The sequence below is a fragment of the Mustelus asterias genome, chromosome 11 (assembly GCF_964213995.1).
Source record: "Mustelus asterias chromosome 11, sMusAst1.hap1.1, whole genome shotgun sequence".
In the NCBI taxonomy this organism is placed as follows: Eukaryota; Metazoa; Chordata; class Chondrichthyes; order Carcharhiniformes; family Triakidae; genus Mustelus; species Mustelus asterias.
In genome coordinates, this window is record NC_135811.1 from 81,375,520 (window position 1) to 81,395,818 (window position 20,299).

Below are 20,299 nucleotides of genomic sequence, written 5' to 3' on the forward strand. Positions count from 1 at the left end.
AGAATGGATAGTCAGAAGCTTTTTCCCAGGGTGGAAGAGTCAATTCGTAGGGGGCATAGGTTTAAGGTGTGAGGGGCAAGGTTTAAAGGAGATGTACAAGGCAAGTTTGTTTTTACCTAGAGGGTGGTGGGTGCCTGGAACTCTCTGCCAGGGGAGGTAGTGGAAGCAGATACGATAGTGACTTTTAAGGAGCATCTTGACAAATACATGAGTAGGATGGGAATAGAGGGATATGGTCCCCGGAAGGGTAGAGGGTTTTAGTTAAGTCGGGCAGCATGGTCGGTGCAGGCTTAGAGGGTCGAAGGGCCTGTTCCTGTGCTGTAATTTTCTTTGTTCTTTGTAATAAGCATATCAATTGTGATCCTGTGATGCTGTCAGGATTGTATCTTTGGAAGCCTCATGGGAAATGCAACTTGTAGGAAATAGACTAAAAATGAAATCACACTCAGATGTTTATCAATTTTTAAAAAATCACCCAGAAAATTGTGTGCTTGTTGACTCGGCACCTGAGAAGCAATGGAAATACATACTTTTTTTTGCATCTGGATCCCAGTACATTTAAATTTGCTTTAACTCAGTGGGTGGAATTTTATCGGCACGTCCACCCGAGGTTCGTACGATCCCGCCCGAGGCCAACGGAGAATGCGTTCTCCGAGGGCGGATGTGCCGGTAAAATTCCGGCCAATAAGTCAGGACCAAAGCTACCCATCCGACATCACTCAAAAACGTCAGTCTCTTTATGCAATGACTTTCAGTGTTCGCTTCTGATGTTTTGTCTGGGTTTTATCAAAGTCAAGAAACTAATACACTTGTTTTGTACAGTTTCAATTTCAAATTCCAGTAACTTAAGGTGCACTAAATGGGCAAAGGACAAGCAGATTGGATTAATTACGTGAGACTGCAGAATTTATTTTATTGCAGTTTATGGTGCAAATTTATCAATTTAAAATCAGGTTTTGTTCATCCCTGGGATTTTGCCAACAAGATCATTTATTTTGACAGTGCCGGCTTCTCTGACTCACCGAGCTTTCCAATTGCTTTAAGCGCAACATTGGTTGCTCAATGTTATTTTATGATGTGGAGGTGCAACTGATGACTCACCTGATGAAGGGACAGTGCCTGATTCCAGACAAACCTCTTGGACTTTAACCTGGTGCTGTGAGACTTCTTAATGTTATTTTAAACAGCAACATATTGATTTGGCTACGCCAAAGCAACAACCGGATAACTTTACGATCTTGAGTGTCAACAGCCTCTTAAACCACCAAAAATCAAGTGAAAGTTCTGCTTCCAGAATGAATTGCAAAATCATCGACATAGAATCTTACAGTACCACAAGAGGCCATTTTGCCCATCACACTGATGCCAGCTCTTTGAGGGCTATCCACTTTAAACCTACATACCTGTTATTTCTCCACAGGCCTCCATTTGTAGCAGTATGTCCTTTAGGGAAGGAAATCTGCCATCCTAGTCTGGTCTGGCCAACACTACACTACTCTAGAGCCACAGCAATGTGGTTGACTCTCAACTACCCTTGGGCAACTAGGGATGGACAATAAATGCTGGCCCAGCCAGCGACACCCATGTCTCACAAATGAATAAAATGAAGTATATTTTCCTTTTCAAGTATACTGATACAATATAACTTTAAAAAAGGAATTGTATCTGATTATTCCACCCTTTCAGGTAGTGCGTTCGAGATCATAACAACTCACCACATAAACACTTTTTATTTCTTCCACCGGGATCTGTTGCTAATTATTTTAAATCTGTGTTCTAAGGTATCAACGTAGCTGCCAGTTTTCCCCCATTCTACCCCTTTCTTGATTTTAGACACCTCTATTAAATCTCCCCTTAACCTTCTCTGTTTTGATACTTGCATTTATATCATACCATTTACAATCTCAGGACATCCCACAGCACTTTACAGCCAATGGAGTATTTTTGACTTGTAGTTGCTGTTGCAGGTGCAGGAACCAATTCCTGCACAGCAAACTCCCACACACAGCAATGCCATAATGAAGAGATAGTCTTCTGGTCGTGTTAATTGTGGGGTAAAGAATAGCCAGGCAGAACTTCCATGTTCTTTGCAAAATATTGCCACTGGGTTCTTTTACGTTCGCCTGAGAGGCCTTACTTTAATGCATCATCCAAAAGGTAGCACCTCCAACAAGTGTGACACTCCCTCAGCAATGTATTGGGAGTTTGAACATAGATTTTTATGCTCATGTTTCTAGAATAGACTTTGAATTCATAACCTTCTGATTCAGGGTTGTGGGTGCTATCCCTACAAGGAGAATGACCATGACTTTTATAGTCCTTCATCACAAATGAAGTCCTTATTCTTGGTACTGTTCTAGTAAATCTTCTGTGCACCCTCCCAATGATCTTGTCATAGTTTCCTTACGGTGCAGAAGGATGCCATTTGGTCCATTGAGTCTGTACCGACCACAATCCCACCTAGGCCCTATTCCCGTAACCCCTCATATTTACCCTGCTAATCCCCCTATACTATGGTTAATTTAGCATGGCCAATCAACCTAACCCGCGCATCTTGGACTGTGGAGGGAAACTGGAGCACCAGGTAGAAATCCACACAGTTTAGGGGAGAATGTACAAACTCCACATAGACAGCAACCCGAGGCAGGAATTGAACCCGGGTCCCTGGCACTGTGAGGCAGCAGTGCTAACCACTGTGCCACCTTTCATAGAATATAGAATCCCTCGAAGGCCATTTGACCCATCAAGCCTGCACTGACAACAATCCCACCCAGGCCCAATCCCTGTAACCCCACCTATTTACCCTGCTAATTGCCCTGACACTAAGGGCCAATTTAGCCATGGCCAATCAACCTAACCTGCACATCTGCACCTGAGCATGGGAGGAAACTGGAGCACCCGGTGGAAACCCACACAGGCGCAGGGAGACCTCCTCCTGCCACATTCAAAGAACCCCTTGAAGATTGTAGCATTCCGTTACATGTTCTCTCCTCACTCTTCCTTCCACTTCCCTGCATTAATTTTCATTTGTCACATGTCTGCCCATTTCGCTTGCCTGTCAATGTCTCCAGAAGGCCCTCACTATCCTCCTCATGGTTTACTGCATTTCCAAGCTGTGTGTAATCTGGAAAAACGTAATTGTACAATTAAACATTGAGGAAGAGAAACAATTTAAAACCAAAAACCAAAAGTAAGTCAGGTAGATAAGAAAAGGGCAAAGGTGGTGCTGATAAAATGTTTTATCGGCAGGTAATAACTGATAAACTTTGTAGAAAGTTATGCCTGCGACATCAGGATTAATTGCAGTATCACTGAGTCCAAATTGGAGTCTCAAAAAAAAAGACACAACTGACTTGGCCAAGGAACTTGACATTTCCCGGAATTGTGAACTGAATACGGATTAAATGAAAGGTGACCAACTGTATTACGATCTCCGTGGGGACATGTGAGGAGGTGCCGAATGGCTCCTCTCTTTTGGCTGTAACAGGTTCTTCTGTTTAAACAGAGTTATACTTGCCAATTCAATGAGTACTTAACCATTTACACACTGTGATCATAACAGAACCATTCGGACAGATTTCCTTGAGTTTAACAAAGCAGAAGGTAGTTTTATTACCGTATATTTAAAGCAATCTAGGGCAAAATAATAAAATACACTCACACGCACACACCCACGTAAAAAATACAGTTTGTAGTTTGGTGACTTGGCTGGCTTCAAGCTGAATTCAATAGTCTTGATGCTTCTGACTTAAAGATGTAGGGTGGGCTTCTCTGGCTGATCATGCCAGCGGGGGATTCTTCCGTCCTCTGCGGGGGAGGAGGGCAGAGGGCCGGCTTTGTGGGGTTCACCGGGCTGGCCAGCAATCGGGAGGCCGGCACTGCGGGGCCACTGCATGTGCGCCAATCTCGGTGCTGACAGATCGGCGCATGCGCAATGTCCCGCTCAGCACTGTGTCGCTGGCCTCCCAGACGGGGATAGGCCCCGTCCCTTGAATTCTTCTGGCTCTATATTCCAGATGTATTCATTTTATTCAAATTCCACTAGCCGCCATGGTGGGGTTTGAGCACACATCCTCAAAATATTAGCCAGGACCTCTGGATTACTCGTCAGTTAATATTACCACTACACCACCTCTCCATGTGTCATTGTATTATCCAAGAAAGCTAAAATTGGCTCTTTTACAATCGATGCAAAGTCTTTAAAGTTATTTTCAAACATTCTAAAGAACAATTACAGATTTCACAGACTTTTAAAATAAATTACACTGCTTCCAAGTCATCACAAAATGACAAAAACTTATTCTCTTCAAGGAAGTTATCAATGCATTTATTTTAAGATGGACGCTGGAATTGTCACAAACCAGTTTTTAGTTTAATATCCAATACATACTGAATAACATTCCCAAGTCTTTTGGCTAAATATTAGGTTCAGATACCATTGGACAGAGTCAGAGAACTGACTGCCGAATATTTTATAAACTAACAAATTAAGTGGAATTTTAGGTTAATGTTTTCCTAAAATTCATGAATTGAACATTCTATTCTATGGAGCAAAGATTATTTTAGTTTATTTATTAGTGTCACAATTAGGCTTACATTAACACTGCAATGAAGTTACTGTGAAAATTCCCTAGTCACCACACTCCAGCACCCATTCGGGTACACTTGAGGGAGAAGTTAGCATGGCCAATGCACCTAACCCGCACGTCTTTCGGACTGTGGCAGGAAACCGGAGCATCCGGAGGAAAGCCACGCAGACACGGGGAGAACGCGCAAACTCCACACAGGCAGTGACCCAAGCCGGGAATCAAACCCAGGTCCCTGGCGCTGTGAGGCAGCAGTGCTAACCACCGTGATACAATGCTAATTACTATTTAGTATACAGCAACATACTCACTTAGAGCACTGTTATATGTTTATTGGAAATAAATGACTATGGATCAGAGAAATTCCATATCAACATAGGAAAGGTTGCGTTGTTGCAGACAACTCCATTCCTAAAATTATTGAGTCAGTGGAATATTGAACCTTAGTTGCGTCAACCTCGAAAACAATTTCTGAGAAACGTTCTTAGCTTAATTGAGAAGGTGCAGGTTTTTACACATTCAGATAAGGAGACTTCAGTGGGAAGATTCTGCTGTGGAAAATAGTTGGCCCGACTTCAGCTTTTATATGTTTAAATTGCACAATAATAACAGGTGCATAATAACAGCAGCTTCTTATATGATATGTAATTAAAAAGATATTGCAAATATCTTCAGAACTGATATCACGATGATGTGACTTGGGCCTGAGTGATATTAAGCTGTAATTTCACTGATTGATCAAACATACACTAGACTGTTTAAAAAGGACCTAAAAAGACGCTGATTAAAGACGGCTGAGATCTGGTATTGCCAGTGACCAGTTTCCAGAATGTTCCAGTGTGGAATACAAAAGGTCTGCTTGAGCAATGGTCACACATGGCGATCTGTCTTCCTATCTCATCTCAAGGTGGATAATGACTAATTCAGGGTGTTAATGGCTGGGGCATTACTCATTCATCCCCCAGCCATGAAATAACAGCAGTGATGATTCAGACATCAAATAAGCAAACCTGTTCAAAATGATAATGTCTAAAATAACCATTTTGAAATTGTTGTAATATAAAATGCTAAGGACAGAAGTGGAATAGTCTGGAAAAGCAGCCACTGGAGCAGTAAGGAGCACACTTAAGACCCTATGTCTTAGGGTACAAAAATCTAGCACAGAGATAGTGAGTTTTCCATTGAAAGGAACCTCAGGTGCAAAACCCATTGATTTCTGGAAGAGACAAACTATAGGTTAAAAGGAAATTGTATCCCCAGGAGTTTAAGCTTCAACTCAACTCCTGCAATCTAAAGGGACTTGGAAAAATTACTGCTGCAGTGACAGTAACACAGCCAAGACTCAATAACAGTAAACTCTCAATTTCTTTATCTTTCCGAGTTGAACCTCAAACCAAGAATGGTAAAATGATGGAGTCAGATTTTACCTCAGCTTATCTGGCCGTTAATGTTCGGAACTAAATCCACAAACAACAAGAGCAATTTTAACCCACAAACTGATGAAAGAATTGGAGTGGGGGAATAAATTAAACCCCAGAAATAAATAGAAAACAAATCCAGTTCAGGCTTCCTTGCATACAGCGCTACAGTTCCAACAAAAATGTCACATTTGATGCCAGTGCCTTTCTGGAACAGATGGAAATTACTTTGTTCATTCAAGGGTTAAAAAGTGTAACTAAGAAATTGGAGGTAAAGTCGGAGTTTTGCCCAAAAGCCATGAGATTTGAAATGTTAAAAATAATGGCCAGAGAATTAGGTTGCAAGCCTGAGACAAGCGAAAGTGAAAAAAATAGAATTGGCGAAAATCCAGCTAAAGTAGACTTGAATAGAGTGAGAACTCCAAGCAAATAAAGGGGAGAGAGAAGGTTTCCAATATAGACAGTGAGAAAGGGGGACAAGACAGCATGAATGACATGGGGGGGGGGGGGGGGGAGGGTAGAGGTAGCCCAAGGTAGGCCGCAGAATAATGGTTATAATGTCCATGGGGGATCATCAATAGATCTCCCCATGGACCTCATAGAATACGAGCTCCCCTATTAGGCAAATGGAGGCTTCCCAATAGGGAAGGAGCAGTAGGGGGTTTAAAACCAACTGGCTCCATCCACTCAGGCCGGCAGTCAAAAGATTTTGTACCCTGTAGCCGCTGAGCACATTGTAAATAATGGGTGATAGTGACAGAAGACTGGCTTCAGTATGATTATTACAATAGTATTGCCAAAAAGGCAGCAAAAGTCCAGAGCTGGTGGACTTTTGGACTGATGTCCTGGAGCTGAGTTGACTGACCTCCAACAACCACAACCATATTCCTTTGTGCTCACTGAGTCCAACTTGCAGAGAGTAAAATACCTTAATCCTTCTATATTCACAACAAACCCTGTTGTGTTCAGACTTGTGGTGGTAAGATAGGGGAGTGATTGTTTACCCCTCCTCATGTGGTCGGCACGGTGGCACACTGGATAGAATTGCTGCCTCACAGCACCAGGGACCTGGGTAACTGTCTGTGTGGAGTTTGCATGTTCTCCCCATGTCTGTGTGGGTTTCCTCTGGGTGCTCCAGTTTCCTCTCAGTCTAAAGTTGAGCGGGTTAGGTGGATTGACCAGGCTAATGTCCACTGGACTCTATTCAACTCTATTTTAGGAATCCTGCGATAAGTAACTCACCGACTGCCCAAAGCCTGACTACAATCTACAAGGCACAAATCAGAGGTGTGATGGAATACCCTCCCTGGGCCGGATGAATGCAGCTTCCAACACCACTCAAGAAGTTCGACACCATTCAGGACAGATCAGTTCACCTTGATTTGGCACCCCTTCCACAAACAATTCTTTCCACCACTGACGCAGTGTAGCAGCAGTGTATACCATCTACAAGATGCACTGCAGGAACTGACCAGGGCTCCTTCGACAGCACCTTCCAGACCCAATGACAACTACTGTTTAGAAGGACAAGGCAGCAGATACATTGGAACACCACACCAACTGGAGGTTCCGCTCCAAGCCACTCACCATTCTGACTTGTCAGTCGGGCTTCATAACATACTTTGGGGTTTCTGCTCTGATACCCCAACAACTGGAAGAGATAGGATCTTAACTTGTGAGAGTTGTCAGCTTTTCCCGACTACTCCCCTTCTGTCACTAGCAATTAGTATTGCAGAGATTTCAAAATGGTTCATTTACACGATCTCTCTCACCATAACGACTTCAGAACAGGTTTGTTTATCTGATGTCTGAACTGACGATGCTTGTAGTTCATGCTTGGGGAGATGGGGGAAGTGAATAGATAATGTCCCAGCCATTAACCCCTGAATGAATCATTATCTGTCTTGATGAGATAGGAAGACATACATCCATATAACCATTGTTCTAGTCTCCACTTGAGGGGTAGTATGATAGAAATGTAAACATTGTGCCCAGGTTATTTGAGTAGATCCCATTGAAGTGGTTCTTGACATCCTCCAGTGTGAAATTCCAGAGAAGGATGAATGTCTGAATTATATTCCACATTAGAACTTTCCGGAAACTGAGCGCACAGATGTCAGGTGACTTGTGACAGACATTTTAATCAGTACCTTCCTTGTCCTTAAAAAGTCAATTTTTAAACAGTTCCATGTACGTTTGGTCAGCCGGTGAAATTACATATTAATATCACTGAGGCACAGGTCACATCATTGTGACACTATGGGCCTGATTTTACTATTTTCATTCTAAGTGCTGAATCTGGACGCAATTCAGATCCAACTTGGAAATCTGCTTTTAGGCCCCCCATTAGCACTTTGCCTGAAAAAAAAAATCGCAGGTCCCATTCGCGCTGTGGGCGGGGCTTAGCATGCCCGAAACGATCGGAGCTCTGAATTATGCATGCTCAGTTAGAAAAAAATTTGAAAAAGCCCGTGTCAGATCGCTCCCGGGCCGCAGAAAGTGGAGAAAGCGACCTGGGAGTGAAAAGCGGGAGTGATAGTCCCCAGAGACACCACTGTCCTGCTTATCCACCCCCCCCGCCCCCGCTACCAAGACCGATCCCGACCCCCTCATAGAATCATAGAAACCCTACAGTACAGAAAGAGGCCATTCGGCCCATCGAGTCTGCACCGACCACAATCCCACCCAGGCCCTACCCCCATATCCCTACATATTTACCCGCTAATCCCTCTAATCTACACATCTCAGGATACTAAGGGCAATTTTTAGCACAGCCAATCAACCTAACCCGCACATCTTTGGACTGTGGGAGGAAACCGGAGCACCCGGAGGAAACCCACGCAGACACGAGGAGAATGTGCAAACTCCACACAGACAGTGACCCAAGCCGGGAATCGAACGCAGGTCCCTGGAGCTGTGAAGCAGCTGCCCCCTTTCCCCCCACCTGCAGAGTGGCAGCGGACCCCCCCACCACCAGAGATCCATCTGCACCCCCCCAACCAGTGACCCCCCCCCCCTCCCCCCCCCCCCCCCCCCCCCCGGCGATACATCTTACCTGCCTCCCCACCCCCCAAGAGAATGATCTGGCCTCACCTCCCTGCCCCCCAAGAGAATGATCTGACCTCCCCCCCACCCCCCAGAGGAACATCTGACCCGCCTCCTCCCCCCCCCCCCCCCCCCCCCCCAACCAGCGAATGACCTGACCCGCCTCCCCCCCTCCCCACCGATCTGAGTCAGAGAGCCATTGGAAGCTCTGAACTCACCTCTTCAGCAGCTGGAGCGCCGGATTCAGACTTTTATTCAGCATGTTCATTTTGGGGTGATTCCGGATCGGCGAACGGGGTGGTAAAGGGGGAAATGCTGATAGAGTTGGGCGGGCAGTTCATTAATTCAATTTAAATGCATGCAAATGCATTTAAATCGCCGTTGCGCCCGTTTCGGGTGCGAATCGGATCGCGGCCATTCCTGGATCTCAATAAAGTGGCCATCTGCACGGACGCGGGCGTGGATCGCGTTAATGGCCTCACACCCGACTTTACCACGTTTTCACGCCCGGTTCCCTGCGAGTCATTTTAAATTGAATCTGACTGGTCATCAGCATGTTTAGCAACCAATCTTGTACAGCACCATAATGCAAACATGTTAGTTTCATACTTTCGCTTAAGTGGAGAAAATTGTGTGAGAATTTAGCTTTTCATCACTGTTCCCTGTCCCTTAAGTATGTCTGGGGATATAAAGCAGTGGAGGTAAAAAGATTTGATTTTGTTCTGATTTGATTTGATTTATTACAGTCACATGTATTAACACACAGTGAAAAGTATTGTTTTTGCACGCTATACAGACAAAACATACCGTTCATAGAGAAGGAAATGAGAGAGTGCAGAATCTAGTGTTACAGTCATAGGTAGGGTGTAGAGAAAGATCAACTTAATGCGAGGCAAGTCCATTCAAAAGTCTGACAGCAGCAGGGAAGAAGCTGTTCTCGAGTCGGTTGGTACGTGACCTCAGACTTAGATAGGACAGTAGCCAGAATATAAATGTTCGTTGGGTGTCATCAAAACTAAAATGATATTTGTTTTAAATTTAAGCTGTTTTGTTTTTCAGCCAGCACAGACACAGTGGGCTGAATGGCCTCTTTCTCTGCCATAACTTTTCAATCATTCCACAACATCATCAAGCAGAGAAAATGGAAATTTAAGATATGTGAAAAAATCAGTGTTCAAGTTAAAATTGTAATTTTTGGGCCTGACTGTTCAGCAAATATGAAGAGAAAATGAACAAAAATACTTTTAACTTCAATCCTATGTTTAAATAAGTTGAAGTTAATTTATTAGTGTCAAAGTAGGCTTACATTAACACTGCAATGAAGTTACAGTGAAAATCCCCTTATCAACTTGGCTCACTGATGGCATTATTACCTCTGAGTTAGTTATCAATCTAAGCCCCATTACAGGCTGCCACTTCCGCAGGAGTACTGAAGTAGTGCTATACGGTTGGAAGTGCTATTCCTTTGTTTCTGGTTTACTGGTTAGGTGGACGCTACAGATCCACACACAGAGTGTGGGATTCTGGTGGGTGGTGGCCAACTTTCTTCTGTAAATTAACATTACCAAAACAGAAAAAAATACAGCCATCACAAGAATGCACTCATTCTTGTTTTGAAATCTTTTTGAAAAGATATGATAAACTGTCACAAAGATTAAAGCATTTCTTTTAAGCAAAAGCAAACACAGTTGGAGCTTTGTTGCATGAATACAATGCGCTTAAACTAAAATCAAGCATCCTTGCCCACTATTCATCCGACCAAAGCCTGTTGGGTATTAGTCTTTCAAGAGCACAACAGAGCTAAGCGAAAATTATTTTGATCATGAAAGTATCATAATCAAGCAGAAACTGATTTTACATGGTTTGAATTATTGTAGTCACAAGAAAAGGTCAGAGGTTCCTTATTCTGTGACAATTCACCTCCTAACTTCTAAAGGGCACAAGTCAGAAGTGAAAATTCCAACAGGATTAGTGGGGTTCCGCAGGGATCTGTGCTAGGACCCCAACTGTTCACATTATGTATTAATGATTTGGACGAGAGAGCTAAATGTATTATCTCCAAATGTGCAGATGATACGAAGTTGGGTGGGAGGGTGAGCCGTGAGGAAGATGCAGAGATGCTTCTGCGTGATTTGACAGGCTGAGCGAGTGGGCATATTCTTGGCAGAAGCAGTATAATGTGGATAAATATGATGTCATTAAACACTTATAAAATTCTAACAGGATTAGACAGGGTAGATTCAGAAAGAATGTTCTCAATGGTGGGGAATCCAGTCATAGTTCGAAGATAAGGGGTAAACCTTTAGGACTGAGGTGAGGCGAAATTTCTTCACTCAGAAATCAAAGGATATGGGGGGATGGCGGGATCAGGGTATTGAATATGATCAGCCATGATCAAAATGAATGGCGGAGCAGGCTCGAAGGGCCAAATGGCCTACTCCTGCTTCTAGTTTCCATGTTTCTATGTGTGGTGGAATATTCTTTACTCACATGCAGTGAGTGCAGCTCCAGCAGAACTTCAGAGGTTCCACACCACCCTGAATAAAGCAACTCCCACTTGATCAGCAGCCCAAACACCAGCTTAAACGTTCACTTCCTTCAATGGACCCACAACCCCTGTGACCTGGGAGAACAAGGGCAGCAGGCATGCAGGAACTCTGCCACCTGCAAGTTCCTCTCTAAGGCACACACCATCCTCACCTGGAATTATATCAGTGTTCAAACTCCTGGAACTCCTCAAACCATAGACTGCAGTCATTCAAGACACCTCACCACCAACTTCTCAAGGGCAACTAGGAATGGGCAATAAATCTGGCCTTGTCAGTGTCACTCATGTCCAATGGAATTATGGGTGGAGAGTTGGGAAGAGAAGGAAGCTGACAATGTTGGTGGGATAGAGATATTAGTGTGGATTAATGCCTACCAAAACAGAAGTGGATAGACAATAGTGAGTATTAGAACTCCGTGAAGAACTAACAAATCGGAGGCCGTCATGAACCATAGAATAGAATCCTACAGTACAGAAGGAGGCCATTCAGCCCATCGGGCCTACACCGACAACAATCCCACCCAGACCCTATCCCTGTAACCCTGCGTATTTACCCTGCTAGTCCCCTGATACTAAGGGGCAATTTAGTATGGCCAATCCACCTAACCCGCACATCTTTGGACTGTGGGAGAAACTGGAGCACCCGGAGGAAACCCACGCAGACACAGGGAAAACAAGCAAACACCACACAGTCACCCAAGGCTGGAATTGAACCGGGTCCCTGGTGCTGTGAGGCAGCAGTGCTACCGTGCCATGATGGTATGTCCTTCTGTCACTTCCATTCTTGCACCTTTGTTTTTTATTCATTCGTGGGACATGGGCATTACTGGCTGGCCAGCATTTATTGCCCATCCTGAGTTGACCTTGGAGGGCAGTTGAGAGTCAACCACATTTGCTGTGACTCTACAGTCACATGTAGGCCAGACATGTAGGACATTAATGAACCTATCGACCTTCTTACATCCACAATTCCTTAGACTGGCATCACAATGGGTTTGGCATCCGCAATGATGTCCCTGGATTTTATTGTGTTCCTAGCTGCTCCCGGAGTTCAGGGCGAAGGAGGATTGGGATTTGGATTTGGGGGGACCATGAGCACGGTGATGACATCTGTCTGCAACACTTTGCTGCAGAGACCCCTTCATTTAACAGTCAATGCCCAGGGTGCCCCATCACATCAGCCTGCCCTTGAACAGAGGATTGGCTGCAAGGTCACTTTTGAGCCCTGGAAATATCAAGGACGGAATTGGGATTTCGCAGTTAGCTCGCTGCACAAAACCTATCTACGCCATTCACTCTGCAGAAACCGCTATTGACATGGCCGGACGCTTTTTATATAAAAATTCAAGACAGCACAACGAGATAGGAAGACAATGATCTATTCAAAGAAAAACTACCGGCGCCTTGTTAATTCACTAATTGATGCCAAGTGTTAAAAACCACACTGTGCAGGAATAGAGAGAGGGGGCGAGAGATGAGACATTGGCTTATTATTTGTCGGCGAGGATCTGTAGGCAAAACCGCTGTGAATGGCTACACAATTAATCTCAAAAGCGCAGGAAAACAGGTTCGCCTTTAAGATAGAAACTTTAAACCTTCCCCGTGCTGGGAATTGACCGTTTCAAATCCAATCAGCCGTGGAATTTATCTGCAGATCAAACTCCCATTTATTCACAGACCTACAAATATATCAGTGTGATCAACTAGAAAGTAAACAGATGAGATCGGGTTAGGATTAGAATCCTTTCTTGACATGACCTCAACTGGGGTTTGATTGAAACCAATAGACACATATATAGAGAGATAGATAGAGAGGGAGAGAGATAGATACTATATATATCTAAAGAAACAAGATTTAATTCAGCAATAAACCCCCTCCCCTTCCTGCTCTCTCCCGGAGCAGGGGATCACTAACTTACCTGGATTGGAAGGTAGAGGCTGGGTGAGATGGCAGCGATTGAGGGTGATGTGATGAAAGGCTTGCCGCTGCTGTTGCTGAAGGGCGGCCGAGCCGGTGGCGGTGAAAATGTTACACGGAGGTTTCCAGGAAGCAGGTAGCTAGGAAACTGCCAATCCAATAGGAGGAGCCTCCTTAGTGACGCAGCCCAGGAGCCAACCAATGGAGAGGCGGGTTGCTTTGTCTTTGGGAGAGGGGCTGGTGGAGAGGGAACTCGCGGGATTTGAGCTCCCTTTCCCCTGCCCCAGCAGCTCAGGGACGCTCACTGGGCAGCTCTTATTTGTTACTTGCCATCCTGTCAATCTCCCTGTTTGACACATCACTTAAAATAGAACAGCTCGCGTTTAAACGATTATGCAATCCGAACCTTAGACAAACACACACAGCCCTTTTTGTATTATCCCGGATGGGTGCTTGTCCAAAGAATCCAAAACTATACCGCACAGCTCTGACCTTTCAGCCTCAAATGCTCACCTAGTACTTGAAATATTAATATTTATAAAGAAGCAATGACATCTACTTCAGTCACCGCCAGTAGCAAGGAAGGTTTTCCATTTATTTATTAGTGTCACAAGTCGGCTTACGTTAACACTGCAATGAAGTTACAATGGTTAGCACTACTGCCTCATAGCGCCAGAGACTGGGGTTCGATTCCTGGCTTGGGTCACTGTCTGTGCAAAGTCTGCACGTTCTCCCTGTGAGTTTCCTCCGGGTGCCCCAGTTGCCTCCCACAATCCGAAAGACATGCTGGTTAGGTGCATTGGCCATGCTAAATTCTCCCTCAATGTACCTGAAGAGGCACCAAGGTGTGGCAACTAGGGGATTTTCACAGTAACTTCATTGCAGTGTTAATGCAAGCCTATTTGTGACATTAATAATAAACTTTAAACTTTACTATGAAAATCCCCTAGTGTAGGAAAAGAGTTAAGAGAGAAATCAGGAGGGCATAAAGGGGACACGAGATTGTTTTGGCAGATAAGGCAAAGGAGAATCCAAAGAGCTTCTACAAATACATAAAGGGTAGAAGAGTAACAAGGGAGAGAGTGGGGCCTCTCAAGGATCAGCAAGGTCATCTATGTGTGGATCCACAAGAAATGAGTGAGATCCTAAATGAACGTTTCTCATCAGTATTTACTGTTGAGAAAAGCATGGATGTTAGGGAACTTGGGGAAATAAATAGTGATGTCTTGAGGAGTGTACGTATTACAGAGAAGGAAGCGCATCAAGGTAGACAAATCCCTGGGACCTGATGAAGTGTATCCCAGGACATTGTGGGAGGCGAGGGAGGAAATTGCGGGGCCCCTTGCTGAGATATTTGAACGATCGATAGTCATGGGTGAGGTGTCTGAAGATTGGAGAGTGGCAAATGTTGTGCCTTTGTTTAAAAAGGGCTGCAGGGAAAAGCCTGGGAACTACAGGCCAGTGAGTCTCACATCTGTGGTGGGTAAATTGTTGGAAGGTATTTTGAGAGACAGGATCTACAGGCATTTAAAGACGTAAGTACTCATTAGGGACAGTCAGCATGGCTTTGTGAGTGGAAAATCATGTCTCACAAATTTGATTGAGTTTTTTGAAGGGGTAACCAAGAAGGTAGATGAGGGCAGTGCAGTTGATGTTGTTTACATGGACTTTAGCAAGGCCTTTGACAAGGTACCGCATGGTAGGTTGTTGCATAAGGTTAAATCTCACGGGATCCAGGGTGAGGTATCTAAATGGATACCAAATTAGCTACTTGACAGAAGCCAGAGGGTGGTTGTAGAGAGTTGTTTTTCAAACTGGAAGCCTGTGACCAGCGGTGTGCCTCAGGGATCAGTGCTGGGTCACTGTTATTTGTCATATATATTAATGATTTGAATGAGAATATAGGAGGCATGGTTAGTAAGTTTGCAGATGACACCAAGATTGGTGGCATAGTGGACAGTGAAGAAAGTTATCTCCAATTGCAACGGGATCTTGATCAATTGGGCCAGTGGGCTGACGAATGGCAGATGGAGTTTAATTTAGACAAATGCGAGGTGATGCATTTTGGTAGATTGAACCAGGGCAGGACTTACTCTGTTAATGGTAGGGCATTGGGGAGAGTTACAGAACAAAGAGATCTAGGGGTACATGTTCATAGCTCCTTGAAAGTGGAGTCACAGGTGGACAGAGTGGTGAAGAAGGCATTTGACATGCTTGGTTTCATCGGTCAGAACATTGAATACAGGAGTTGGAATGTCTTGTTGAAGTTGTACAAGACATTGGTAAAGCCACACTTGGAATACTGTGCAATTCTGGTCACCCTATTATAGAAAGAATATTATTAAACTAGAAAGAGAGCAGAAAAGATTTACTAGGATGCTACCAGGGCTTGATGGATTGAGTTATAAGGAGAGGCTGGATAGACTGGGATTTTTTTCTCTGGAGCGTAGGAGGCTGAGGGGTGATCTTATAGAGGTCTATAAAATAATGAGGGGCATATATCAGCTTGATAGTCAATATCTTTTCCCAAAGGTAGGGGAGTCTAAAACTAGAGGGCATAGGTTTAAGGTAAGAGGGGAGAGATACAAAAGGGTCCAGAGGGGCAATTCTTTCACACAGACGGTGGTGAGTGTCTGGAACAAACTGCCAGAGGTAGTGGTAGAGATGGGTACAATTTTGTCTTTTAAAAAGCATTTAGATAGTTACATGGGTATGGAGGGATATGGGCCAAATGTGGGCAATTGGGATTAGTTTAGATGTTTAAAAAAAAAGGGCAGCATGGACAAGTTGGGCTGAAGGACCTGTTTCCATGCTGTAAACCTCTATAACTCTATGACTCCTGTATCGTCTGGGTAGATTCGAGTTGTGCACTGGTAGCTTTATCTGGACAGGAACAGACTTTGGGGAATATCGACAGAGTGATGAAATAAGCACATACATGAATGTAATGGAGAGAATTGTGAATGATTCATTCGGGAGGAAGAGTGAGGAGAGGCAATATAAACGATATGGTAACATTTTAAAAGGAATACGGGAACAGAGAAGGCCTGACAAGTCTTTGAAGATGGCAGGATAAATTGATAAGGCTGGCAAAAAGGCATAAAGAATTATTGGCTTTGTGAATTGAGTCAAGGAAATTATGCCAAACATTCCAGTGTAGTTTTGAGAGAGCATTGCGCCATCTTTCAGATGAACCATTAAACCATCTGCTTGTTCGGGATGAAAAGATTCCATGGCGTTATTCTAAAGAAGAGCAGGGCAGTTATCTCTGGTGACCTGGCCCAGATTTATCCCTCAATCAAATCAACATCAATGGAAATAGATTCTCTGATCACAATCATATTGCTGCCAGTGGGAGTTTGCTCAGCGCAAATTAATTGCCGTATTTCTTACATTACAACAATGACTACACTTCCCAAAGTGTTTCAATGGTTGTAAAGCATTTTGCGGTGTCTGATGGTCATGAACAGTGCTCCATAAATGCGTCTTTCTTTTTAAACCATTGCAAAATACAGATTAAGCCCCAGCCAGAAAATAGTTTTCGATTCTGGGCACCACATGTTAGGAACGATGCCAAGAAAATGAAAGAATATGCAAATTATACTTATTAGAATTATAGCGGGGATGAACCATAGAATTCCTACAGTGCAGAAAGAGGCCATTTGGCCCATCGAGACTGCACCAAGTCTCCAAACAGCATCTTACCCAGGCCCCACCCTACCCCCAACACCATCCCATAACCCTGCGCATTTACCATAGCCAATCCACCTAATCTACACATCTTTGGAGTGTGGGAGGAAACTGGAGCACCCGGAGGAAACTGGAGCACCCAGAGGAAACCCACGCAGACACAGGGAAAATGTGCAAACTCCCAACTGAGTCACCCAAGGCTGGAATCGAACCCAGATCCCTGTGAGGCAGCAGTACTAACCACTGTGTTATGGTGCCGCCCAAATTATGAAAACATCTACAAGTAAATAGTCTCATCAGATGCAATACAAACAATTAATTATTCTTGTTGTCTTTCAAAGGACTTGATTTGCATTGTACCAATAAAGAGTCAATATTTAGAGTTTCAGTTACAATTAACTGTTCCAAATTCAAAGAACAAGATATAGCCTTGAATATTTCATTAGCAAAATAGTAATATTCACATCACAATTACTTATTTGTATTGCAGGAATAAATGACATACAGGACAGCATTCGCTTTATTAAGAAAATCATTAAGTTATCAATAAACATGTGACTATAATAAGCACTGACGAAACTTCAAAAACAAGCTAAATAATTTTTGAAAAACAGAAATGTCAGCAGCAATGCAGCACACAGAAGAACCAAAATGAAAAACTTGAATTATGTGAAGAGAGTAGAAAAACTGGGTTATTCCCTTAGTCATGATGTGGAGATGCCGGCGTTGGACTGGGGTGAACACAGTAAGATATTCCCTTAGGACAGAGAAGTTTAAAAGGAGACTTGATAGCGGTGTCGAAAGTCATGAGCTGTTGATAGGATAACTAAAGAGAAACTAATGGGAGAAGAGTCAATAGCCAAAGGACAGAGTTTAGGATAATTGGGAAAAGAGCCAGAGGTGACACGATGAAAAATAACATGCAGTGCTTTATAATGATCTGGAATACGTTACCTGAAAGGATGGTAAAAGTTTTAAGTTTATTTATTAGTGTTACAAGTAAGCTTACATTAACACTGTAATGAAGTTACTGTGAAAATCCCCTTGTCGCCCACTCTGGCACCTGTTCGGGTACACTGAGGGAGAATTTAGCATGGCCAATGCACCTAACCAGCACGTCTTTTGGACTGCGGGAGGAAACCTGAGCACCCAGAGGAAACCCACACAGACACGGGGAGAATGAGCAGACTCCGCACAGACAGTGACTCAAGCCAGGGCTTCTGATGCTGTGAGGCAGCATTGCTAACCACTGTGCCGCCCCAAGGTAGAAGCAGTTTCAACCATTTTTAAAATGTCTGTGAGGAAAGAGCACTGGAGTAGGATTAAATAGGCAGTTCTTTCAGAAAGACAGCACAAGCCCGATTGGCTGAATGGCCTTTCAATGCTATGTCATTCTATGATTCCATGTACTCGATGTCTTAGATTACACATTCCTGGATTTCACAGAAAGTTGTTCATCCAAGTGGCACTTTCAATTAGCTGCATCTGGCTCTGGTTGTACAATCTTTACTTCTCTTATCTTTCTCTCATCAGTCAGAGATCCAGTTTTAGTTTTATTAAGTTTATTCTTTAAAGTTTATTCATTAGTCACAAGTAAGGCTTACATTAACACTGCAATGAAGTTACTGTGAAATTCCCCTAGTCGCCACACTCCGGCGCCTATTCGGGTCAATGCACCTAACCAGCACGTCTTTCAAACTATGGGAAGAAACCGGAACACCCGGAGGAAACTCACGCAGACACCGGGAGAATGTGCAAACTCCACATGGTCAGTGACCCAAGCTGGGAATCGAATCCAGGTCCAAAGAACAAAGAACAGTACAGCACAGGAAACAGGCCCTTCGGCCCTCCAAGCCTGTGCCGCTCCTCGGTCCAACTAGACCAATCGTTTGTATCCCTCCATTCCCAGGCTGCTCATGTGACTATCCAGATAAGTCTTAAACGATGTCAGCGTGTCTGCCTCCACCACCCTACTTGGCAGCGCATTCCAGGCCCCCACCACCCTCTGTGTAAAAAAACGTCCCTCTGATATCTGAGTTATACTTCGCCCCTCTCACCTTGAGCCCGTGACCCCTCGTCCCTGACACTGTGAGGCAGCAGTGCTAACCACTGTGCCACCCTGCTGTATAGATAAGCAAAGACTACAAAAATTATTTTAAAAATTGGAATTAAACTAAGAACTGAGACTGATAATTAAAAACGGAAACCTTATTGGCAAAAGCATGTATATATCTTGGTGGGATGGATGCTGGGTAGCTTGCAGGTGATGGTGTTCCCACTAGTCTGCTGCCTTTGTCTTTCAAGGTGGCAGAGGATGACAGTTTGGAAGGCACTATTGAAGGAGGCTTGGCAAGTTGCTGCAATGAATTTTCTAATTGGAAACTGTATCATATGCTACCACTGTGCGTCAGTAGTGGAGGGAGTGAATGTTTAAGGCAATGAATGGGGTGCTTTAATTGTCCTGGATGGTATCAAACTTCTTGAGTGCTGTTGGGGCCTCATTCTTCCAGGCAAGTGGAAAGCATTTCATTACACTCCTGACTTGTGCCCTGTAGGAGGTGGATAGGCTTTAAGGAGTCGGGGGGTAAGTTAGTCTGCCAGCATCTGACATGTTCACGGAGCCACCGTATTTATATGGCTAGTCCAGTTCAGTTCTGGTCAATAATAACCTGCAGGATGCTGATAATGGAGGATTCAGCAATGTTAATGGCATTGAATGTCAAGGGGAGATGGTCAAATTCTTTCTTGTTAGAGATTATCATTGCCTCGCACTTGCGAGTTGTAAATGTTATTTGCCACTTATCAGCACATGCCTGAATGTTGTCCAGGACTTGCTGCATATAGACAGGACTTGCGGCATATGGACGTGGACTGCTTCAGCATCTGATGAGTTGTGAATGGTACCGACCGCTGTTCAATCACTACTGAACATCTCCACCTCTGACCTAACACTGGAGGGAACATCATTGATGAAGCAGCTAAAATTGATTGGGCCAGGGACAGTGCCCTGGGGCCGAGATAGTCGATGTCCAACACAACCACCTTCCTTTGTGTAATTCAGTAATATGTGCCAGCTATTCAGTCTATGGATATT

At 44.0% G+C, this 20,299-nt stretch overlaps 2 protein-coding genes across 8 annotated transcripts in view; both read right to left on the minus strand.

Moving 5' to 3' along the window:
* eftud2 (elongation factor Tu GTP binding domain containing 2) overlaps window positions 1-20,299 on the minus strand; it is a 133,356-nt gene that overhangs the window by 108,797 nt on the left and 4,260 nt on the right. The window contains exons 1-2 of one of the 3 annotated variants that reach the window (XM_078223845.1): window positions 13,517-13,584; window positions 3,056-3,124 (exon numbers count right to left, since the gene is read on the minus strand). The exons of 1 other annotated variant lie outside the window; for it this stretch is intronic. The gene's annotated coding sequence lies outside the window, so the exon portion shown is untranslated. Of the gene's footprint in view, window positions 1-3,055; window positions 3,125-13,516; window positions 13,646-20,299 lie in introns of those variants that run through there. One more of the 3 variants, XM_078223844.1, reaches the window with a different exon arrangement.
* Window positions 1-20,299, minus strand: part of LOC144500620 (phosphoethanolamine/phosphocholine phosphatase-like) — a 55,385-nt gene that overhangs the window by 30,806 nt on the left and 4,280 nt on the right. The window contains exons 1-2 of one of the 5 annotated variants that reach the window (XM_078223851.1): window positions 13,517-13,587; window positions 3,056-3,124 (exon numbers count right to left, since the gene is read on the minus strand). The exons of 3 other annotated variants lie outside the window; for them this stretch is intronic. The gene's annotated coding sequence lies outside the window, so the exon portion shown is untranslated. Of the gene's footprint in view, window positions 1-3,055; window positions 3,125-13,516; window positions 13,644-20,299 lie in introns of those variants that run through there. One more of the 5 variants, XM_078223850.1, reaches the window with a different exon arrangement.